Source organism: Sus scrofa, chromosome 7 (assembly GCF_054392235.1).
Source record: "Sus scrofa isolate SSC_HxYL_T2T_F1_AM1 chromosome 7, Sscrofa_HxYL_maternal_Yorkshire_Landrace_v2.0, whole genome shotgun sequence".
NCBI classification, from domain to species: domain Eukaryota; kingdom Metazoa; phylum Chordata; class Mammalia; order Artiodactyla; family Suidae; genus Sus; species Sus scrofa.
This window is the reverse complement of record NC_139389.1, coordinates 1,280,799-1,289,009: the sequence shown is the minus strand read 5'-3', so window position 1 is coordinate 1,289,009 and position 8,211 is coordinate 1,280,799. Positions and strand designations below refer to the sequence as shown.

Genomic DNA, 8,211 nt, shown 5'->3' with positions numbered 1-8,211 from the left:
GCAGGTTTCCGACGGGGCTTCTCAGGAAAGAGTGACCAGTGGTGGCCAGTGATGCTGACCAGGGGTGAACTTCCTACGCTCAGGTCCTCGGAGGCATTGTCCCCTGGGGCTGCCGCTTCGTGTTGCTGTCAGGATGGTAGGTATTCGAGGTCAATTAGAAAGTTTACTTCATGTTTCATCTTCATTTTTCAGCGGGAAAAAGGCCCAAACAGTGGTCACAGGACATGTGTGCGTTCTTCGGTGTTCGGGCCTCACCGTGCCCTAGAAAGGCCTTCCTGTGAGTTGGGCCCCCTCTCGGGGAGTTACTGGCAGGTCGACTGGGGCAGCCTGTGGTCTCTGTCTCCATTCTGGATGCAGCTCAGCCATGTGTGGTTTTTTATGGGCTGCCCCGAGGCACACAGGAGTTCCTGCCCGGGCCGGGGATCGAACCTGTGCCGCAGCTGTCAGCCGCTCTAGTGACTGCCCTGACCTGCTGTGCCCCAGGAGGCTGTGAAGGGAAGTCGATTTGGGCCAGGCAAGGTGGCAGGAGGCCGCCGTGGGAGCCGAGCCCGGAGCAGGCCGTGGTTTGGGGCCGAGGTTTGTTTAGGTTTCAGCGATGGGTTCAGAGACAAGCGTGGGTCGGAAGGGCGTTGGGCAGGCGGGATTTAGGGTGCTCTTCCAGCAGTTGTCCGTCCTGGAGAGACGCAGGGCAGGGCCTCTGCCTCGCTGGGCCTGTTTGTTCTGCTTCTTGTTTTACCTGCACGCAGCGAAGGAAGCCTGCCCAGCGGTGCCAGCATCAGCTTAGGCGAAACACATGATTGTGTTGGCTAATAGAGGAATTGAAGGATTCCTGTTTTGTTTCTCCCCCGTGGCGCTCTTCCGCAAAGCGGGCCGCCGGTGAAACACGTTTGCAAGCGTTCCATTCACCTCCGACCGCTGCCCGCTGCCCAGTGGCTCGCGGTTTCCTCGGTCCCAAAGCCCTGTCCCTTTGGCGGGTCCCCCCTCTGCCTGCAGATTTCCTTTCGCAGCGAGAACGTTTACTCCCACCACGGGATGCGCTTGGGGATCTTTGGCGGAGGCAGCGTTGGGGCTGCGATCTGCATGGGGGTGGGTGGTCTTGGGGGTCCGGGCCTTGGTCACTGGTCTGGTCTGGGGGCTTTACCACCTGCGTGCCCCTGGCTCACTGAGCATGGCTCTAAGGCCCATGGCTCCCATCGGTCTTGGAAGCTGCCGTGTCACGGTGTCCACCTTCGGAAGGGAGGCAGAGGGGTGCTGTGTGCTTGAGCGAGCACTGGTCAGGGGATCTCGCTGGACCCTTCGGCCTGGGGCATGGTCGCAGAGGGCCTGTCCCTGTGAGCCTGTCTGCAGGTGGCAGTCCCTGCCCCCTCCCCCCCGGGTGGGGACTGAACGTGCTGTTTGACAAGATGGCCTGCCCTGGAAGCTCTGCCCTGGAGCATGAGGAGCTTATAAAGGCAGCCTGTGCTCTGCTGCTTTTGTAAGAGAGTTGAGCTGCTCATTCCTGCACTTTACACAAAAGCAGGCTTCCTCCGTAACATGGAGGGACACGGCTTAGGATGTGCATAGGTGGGGAACAATCGGAATTAGTTCTGTGTTTTTCTTGAATGATCACATTTTGGTGATAGTTTTATGTTCTCTCCGGCACATTGAGCAATGTGGGCAAAGCTGTGGCATTTGGCTCTTTTTTAAAACTCAGTGCTTTTTGCTTTCTTCTCATTTTAACAGGACACGGGAGAAAGGATGGGTTGGTATTTGGTGTGTGGAAAGAAAATAGGAGCATATTCAGTGTAGAAAGTTCTCATGAAGAGAGGCAGAGCTAATACCTACTCCTAAAGACACTAAGCCTTTTTAGAAACAGTGGTATTTAGTGTATTTTTTTTCTTTTTTCTTTTTTTTTTTTTTTGTCTATTTGTCTTTTCTAGGGCCGCACCCGTGGCATATGGAAGTTCCTGGGCTAGGGGTCTAATCGGAGCTGTTGCTGCCAGCCTACACCACAGCCATAGCAACGCGGGATCCAAGCTGCGTCTGCGACCTACACCGCAGCTCACGGCAACGCCGGATCCTTAACCCACTGAGCAAGGCCAGGGATGGAACCCGCAGCCTCGAGGTTCCTAGTCAGATTCGTTAACCACTGAGCCACGACGGGAACTCCAGCAGTGATAGAATCATGTTCTCTCTTCCTGACCTGAGTTTGTGATAAGAAAAAGGTCATTTCCTTTGATGGTCACATGATGAAATTTAAAGGTTTTTGATTTTAAAAACCCCAAAGTATCAAGACAATCTTATTTGAAGAGTTATCACTCTAAGACTAGAGTCTTTAATAGTTCTCTACTCTAAGACTATATTTTGGAAAACCAACACCTTCTTGCTTCCTGTGAAAATCGGTTTTGGGTGTGTGCCTAGTCTTCTTAGTTCACGATTTGCTTCATCGTTTGTTTGTTGGGCGATGTGATGGGCCTGCACTCTGTGTGGCTTGGCCCTCTCCCTTCTAGGACTTAGGAGTCATCATTAGATTTTCTTCATAAAAAATCAGTATCATTTTTTTTCCAGTAAGAGCTTTTTTGGAAGTCGCAGCGATAGGAACATACATAGGAATGAATCTCCCCAGAAAGCTGCTTCCGAGTGATTGAAAATCTCTTTGCCCGGTGCTTGTGCCCTTCACGCTTTGCCTTGAGATGAGACACACAGCTTACAAGTACGGGGAGCCAGTTTTCGGAGGACTGAGTACTGTATTTGATTTTCTAAGCCCAGGGCAGCAAGCGCTGTCATCTGAAAAGATACAAAGGAAAGCCACTGTACTGTCTGTTTAGATTTTCCCTAACATTTGGCAACAGCTTGTCAGTTTCCCGCCTTCCTCGAATCTTCAAAACAGGTAGTCCTCGTACGCTCTTGTAATAAATGCCAAACATTTCAGAATTTCCTGGGGGCTGGTGTATTCTTTACAGCTGTTTGATTTTGTAAGTAGGTCGGTCTAAAATATCCTTTCGGGAGTTCTCGCGCAGTGGGTTAAGGATCTGGGCGATGTCGCTGCTGTGGTGTGCGTTCGATCCCTGGCCAAGGAACTTCCACGTGCTGAGGGCATGGCCAAAAAACAAAAGTCTTCTGAAATGATTGTACGCGTTCTGTGGTTTCATAAACCTACCTTTCAATTCGTAGTTGTTAGCTGGTCACAAGGACACTCTCGGCACCTTGCCCCTCCCCCTGCTCCCTAGCTTGGGGGGGCGGGGGAGCTGCTGCTGCAGGAGAGGCGCCAGGGCACTGCCCCCCCACTCATTTCCCCCAAGGAGCTGGGCTAATAGGAACTCCTGTGCACGTGGTGCCTGCGTTTGAAAACTTTATGTTCTTTTTTTTATTCTCTTTTTTCAGGGCCGCACCTGCGGCACATGGAGGTTCCCAGGCTAGGGGTCGAATCGGAACTGCAGTTGCCGGCCTACACCACAGCCACAGCCACGCTGGATCCTTAACCCACTGAGCGAGGCCAAGGATCGAACCTATGGCCTCATGGATACTAGTTGGGTTTGTTACCGCTGAGGCACGACAGGAATTTGCTATTTTCTTTTTTCAGAGTTGTTTGAATGTTATTTTTTTCAATGCATTTTATTGTATTTATAGTTGCACAGTCCCGTTCCTCTTTGCTGCCGGGACAAGCTCTCCTGGGGGTCAGATGCAGGGAGGCTGCAGCGTCGAGCAAGCTGCTGTATGTTGCTGGTGAGGACAGAAAATGCTTTCTTTCACAGGAGAGACTCAAAATGAATTCTGGCCACTTGGTCACAAGGTTTCGCCCCAAAAGATATACAGGGCAGCAGTAGTTAGCTCTCAAGGCGCTCAGGGCATCTGCTTCATTTTTGGAAACTGTCCAATTTTCTGATTTCTTTATTAGTTGTCAAATTAAGAGAAAAAAGTCATTGTCTTTTTGCACGTTCTCATCTCCTTCTGTGTGTTGTCTGTGAAATGTATTATTGAGAACGAGCAGAGATAGACCTGGTTATACGTAAACTTTTCATTGGGGATAAGACGCCCCCGTGATTTGAACCCCTGCGCTGTGTCTCTTTGGGCACATGAAGCTCATTTGCAGAAGTTAGTTGGTGTCTTTAAGATGAAAGTGTTCACTGTTCCTCGCCTACTTGGGCCAGGACTGAGGAAGGACCTGAGAACGAGCATCCCCTGAGCAGGAGCCTCACCTGTGGTTTGGGAAACATTTAAAAAGTAGTCAGTTTACATATATTAGGAGTTGAAAAATAAAGAAATCGATTCAAGTGTTGAGTCTCTTTAAAGTTTGATATTACGCTGAGCCACAGGAAGCAGATGAAGAGCTGTAGGTGAACGATTGAATGCATTTTGGATGGCTCAGCCATTTACAGTGCTCCTTGGAATGACCTGGCTTGGTCTGAGCTAAACTTTAAAAAATAAAAAAAATTTTTTTTTTTTGCATCTCCTCAATCAGAGGCTTTTATTGAACTTGCCTTTAACCAGATAGAACACAGCACACAGGTGGGTCTGGCTAGAAGCTCAGGTCCTTTGTGATAAACAGTTTGAAAAATTCAGCTTTTATGTGGCCATTCTTGTAATTACATCTCAATGCATGCACTTATTGAGATTTGTTCGGCTAATGCTAAAAACCTAGAAGAAGTTTTGAATGGCCCCAGACAACAAATATCTGGATGTTGAGTGGCCTGAGTTTAGGTGGAAACATTTTTTCCTGAGTTTGAGTTGGAAAACGAGTTGGTACATACTTGTGGTCTTGACTTTTTTTCCTGTTTTATGTGCCAAAATCAGAATTATGGATCCCAACCACTTCCCAGTGTCTTAATTTCATTTTGAGTATAAGAGTGCTTTTCAAACATTGTTTTTGTGCATTAGTTAATGAAAATTATTACCAGAAATCTGAACCAAGCAGAAAATTTATTTAGTATGCCATTTTGATAGCGAATAGAGTATCTGAAATAGAAGTAAGATTTCCCAAATAGGATCTTTGTGTGTCTTCACAGGCCGTTTCTTCTCTTTAGTCCAGGAAAATGTGGGCTTGGCCAGCCTCTCAAGGAGAAAGACTAACTCTGCTGCACGTTTTTCCCCACCTTTGTGTCTAAAACACGCCATGAAATAGCGTCTTTTTATTTGAATTCTTAGAAAATGTGATTGCGGCTTGGCGTCATCTGTGCTGTCGGGAGCAACGTGAGAGAATACATAGGGATGAACGCACAGAGGCAGCCTTGAGAATCACGTCCGAACTTCTTGCCCAAAAGCATTCTTTAGACCAGACAGAGCCCGACCCCCGCAGTCCCCCCTTCCCCAGGGGTCCTCCTCTCCATCAGGGCACAGGTGTCGGTGCATCTTCTCAGAGGTGTTTTCCTGCGCGTCCCAGCGCATGGCCTTTAAAGACGTACAGAAATGTTACATTCTGCGTAGAAGTTGACCCCTTGCTGGACTGAACGTGTTCACGCACGTGTAAAATTGGGTAAAAAGTATGGTGTTGATACCCTGTGTTTTTTGTTGGTTTGTTTATTTGGGCTTTTTTTTAGGGCTGCACCCGCGGTACATGGAAGTTCCCAGGCTGGGGGCGTGAATCGGAGCTGCTGGCCTACGCCACAGCCACGGCAGTGCGGGATCCTTAACCCGCCGAGTGAGGCCAGGGATCCAACCCATATCCTCATGGATACTGGTCAGGTTCGTTGCTGCTGAGCCATGATACCCCGTTTGGATTTTATTTATTTCACTTTGAGTAGGGGTCAATGTCTTTGCATATATAGTGATTGTTTATATGTACATTTTCTCTTCTATGCCGTTTTTCCTATTGGACTCTTTGTTTTTCTTCTTAGATGAGTTTTTGTTTTTTTTGTTTTTTTTGTCTTTTTAGGGCCGCACCTGCGGCATGTGGAGGTTCCCAGCCTAGGGATCTAATCGCAGCTGGAGCCACCGGCCTACACCACAGCCACAGCAACACGGGATCCGAGCCGCGTGTGCGACCTACACCACAGCTCATGGCAATGCCGGATCCTTAACCCACTGAGCAAGGCCAGGGATCGAACCCTTAACCTCATGGTTCCTAGTCGGTTTCGTTTCCACTTTGCCACGATGGGAACTCCTTAGACGTGTTTTTAACATATGTGGACACTTGGTCTTTCTGTCGCATTGAAGATAATTTTTCCCTTCCATTTCCTCATTTGCTTTTTAACCATTTGATATTTTTTTGGCCCTAAAGAAACTTAAAATTTTTCTGTAGTCAATCAAGTCATCAGTTCTTTTCTTTATGGTCTGCTTCCTGTATGCCTTGCTTTAAGATTATAAATACATTTATCTGGTCTTTTCCTCATATGTTTAAGATTTCGTTTTTAAACTTTGTTGTCTCTGAAATACAGTTCAGTGTCAAGACTGCGGTAGGGCTGTACCTTTATTTTTTTCCTAAAATGCTCCTTCCCAGCGTCACTGCTGAATAATCCATCTCTTCTTGGTCGGTTGAAGTATGATGCCTTCATCTGAGCCCACGTGCCTGTGTGTTGTGGGGCTGCATCCAGGATGCGATTGCATCACTGATGCTCTGCTTTGTGGTGTCTTCATGAAACATCATTTTCACGACTGACTCCCCCGGGGGTCTCCTCCAGGGTTTCTAGGTTATTCCTGCCTGTTTATTTGACTCTAGCACATGGTCTTGCCGCTTGCTGTCCCGCACCCTGGAATCTGGCGTTGGAAGAGATTTAAGGTTAGTTAGGCTACAGTGGATATCTTCGCAACGTTGAATCTCCTAGTCCAAGAGCAAAGATTGTCCTTGGATATTTAAAAGTAGGTTTTCTTTACATGACTCCTGTTAATATTTTGTTAACTCTGCTTTTAGGAATTCAGATTTTCTTGCTAGTATAAATAGGATAGTTTCCCTCAGTATAATATTGGTTTTAAATTGGAAAACTCTTGATTCTGAATATGGTTTTGAAACCAACTGATTTAATAGAGTCTTACTTTTCAGGCGCACAAGGGCGTCATTTGCAAAGTCATGATTTTTATGTTCTTTCTCATCTGATTGCACTCATTCACTAGTGGCAGGAAGAAGTTCTTACTCTTTTAAATACTTTTCAGATTGACCAGTACAGTAATTGGAGTGAATTTAAGTTGATCATAAATAGCCTTTTAAGGAAGGTACTCTTGGATTTAGTTGTCTGTTTAGTAGAGAGAATTTAAGTATCATTTGAACAGAAATAAAGCTCAACTATAAGGAGATAAGAATGTGGGCTTAGGTGTTTGTTGACAACATTCACGTTTTCACGTCAGAGAAGTGTCCGTGTTTGTGGCGCTGACCTCTCAGCTATGATGACCTGTACGTATGGCGGGCTTTCTACCAGAAGGTTCCACCTTTAATTTGGAAACTAGCCCAGATTAGCAAATGCCAGTTTAAGTCAGTGTTCCTGAAAACTCTTGGTACCATAACATGAAATATTTTAAGGAGTACATTTTAAAATTTATAGTCATATTTTTAAAATTTTGTCTTAGGAAAAGAAGCATTTACTCTATTTATTTTTTCCCCAAATTTTATTTTGACCATTTCATACAGCATAAATGAAATAATTTTGCAGTGAACTCTCCCTTATTGTTCTGCCATTAGCATTTTATTGTATTTGCTTTATCGTATGTATCGTATAGATGATAAAGTGTGTTTGGCACATGATATATATATGTCTTCCTTCTATCCATCCGGTAAACCGTCTTATTTTTTACGCATTTGAAAGTAAATTGCAGCCATAGACTTCATTTCTAACATGTTTTCAAGGCTAACATTTTCTTAGAATGAGGTTAAAGACAAAGCAAAATAATCCAGAGAAAAAAGTAAAAATAACACGTGAGTGTGATAAAACTCGTGAGGAGTGCGAGAGATTGACTCAAAGTGTGAGAATGGCCGTTGGAGACCTCAGTTCAGAGGAGTAACATTGCATGTAGCCGCTCAGAGACGGAGAGCAGCTTTCTGTGCACATAGTGAACAGCAATGCCCAATGAAGACAGTAAGCCTGGGGACGCCACCGTGAGCCCGAGGCCACGGCGGGGGCTTCGCACGCCGTCGTACACTGACGGTAAGCGCTCACCACCTCAGCCTGAGCCTCTTAGCGAGATGGTGCAGCCCGCGTGCCCACGGTTACATAGCTAGCACCGGCTAGCCTGCGCGTTTATTGTAAACTTTATTCAGAATTCACTCGAACCCATTCCTATTTATGTGGTGATTATTTTTAAGGG

General features: G+C 46.5%; 1 protein-coding gene across 4 annotated transcripts in view; it reads left to right on the top strand.

The window, feature by feature from the left end:
- The window catches only part of GMDS (GDP-mannose 4,6-dehydratase), a 434,734-nt gene that overhangs the window by 59,170 nt on the left and 367,353 nt on the right, over positions 1-8,211 (top strand). The gene's annotated exons all lie outside the window — the stretch shown is intronic.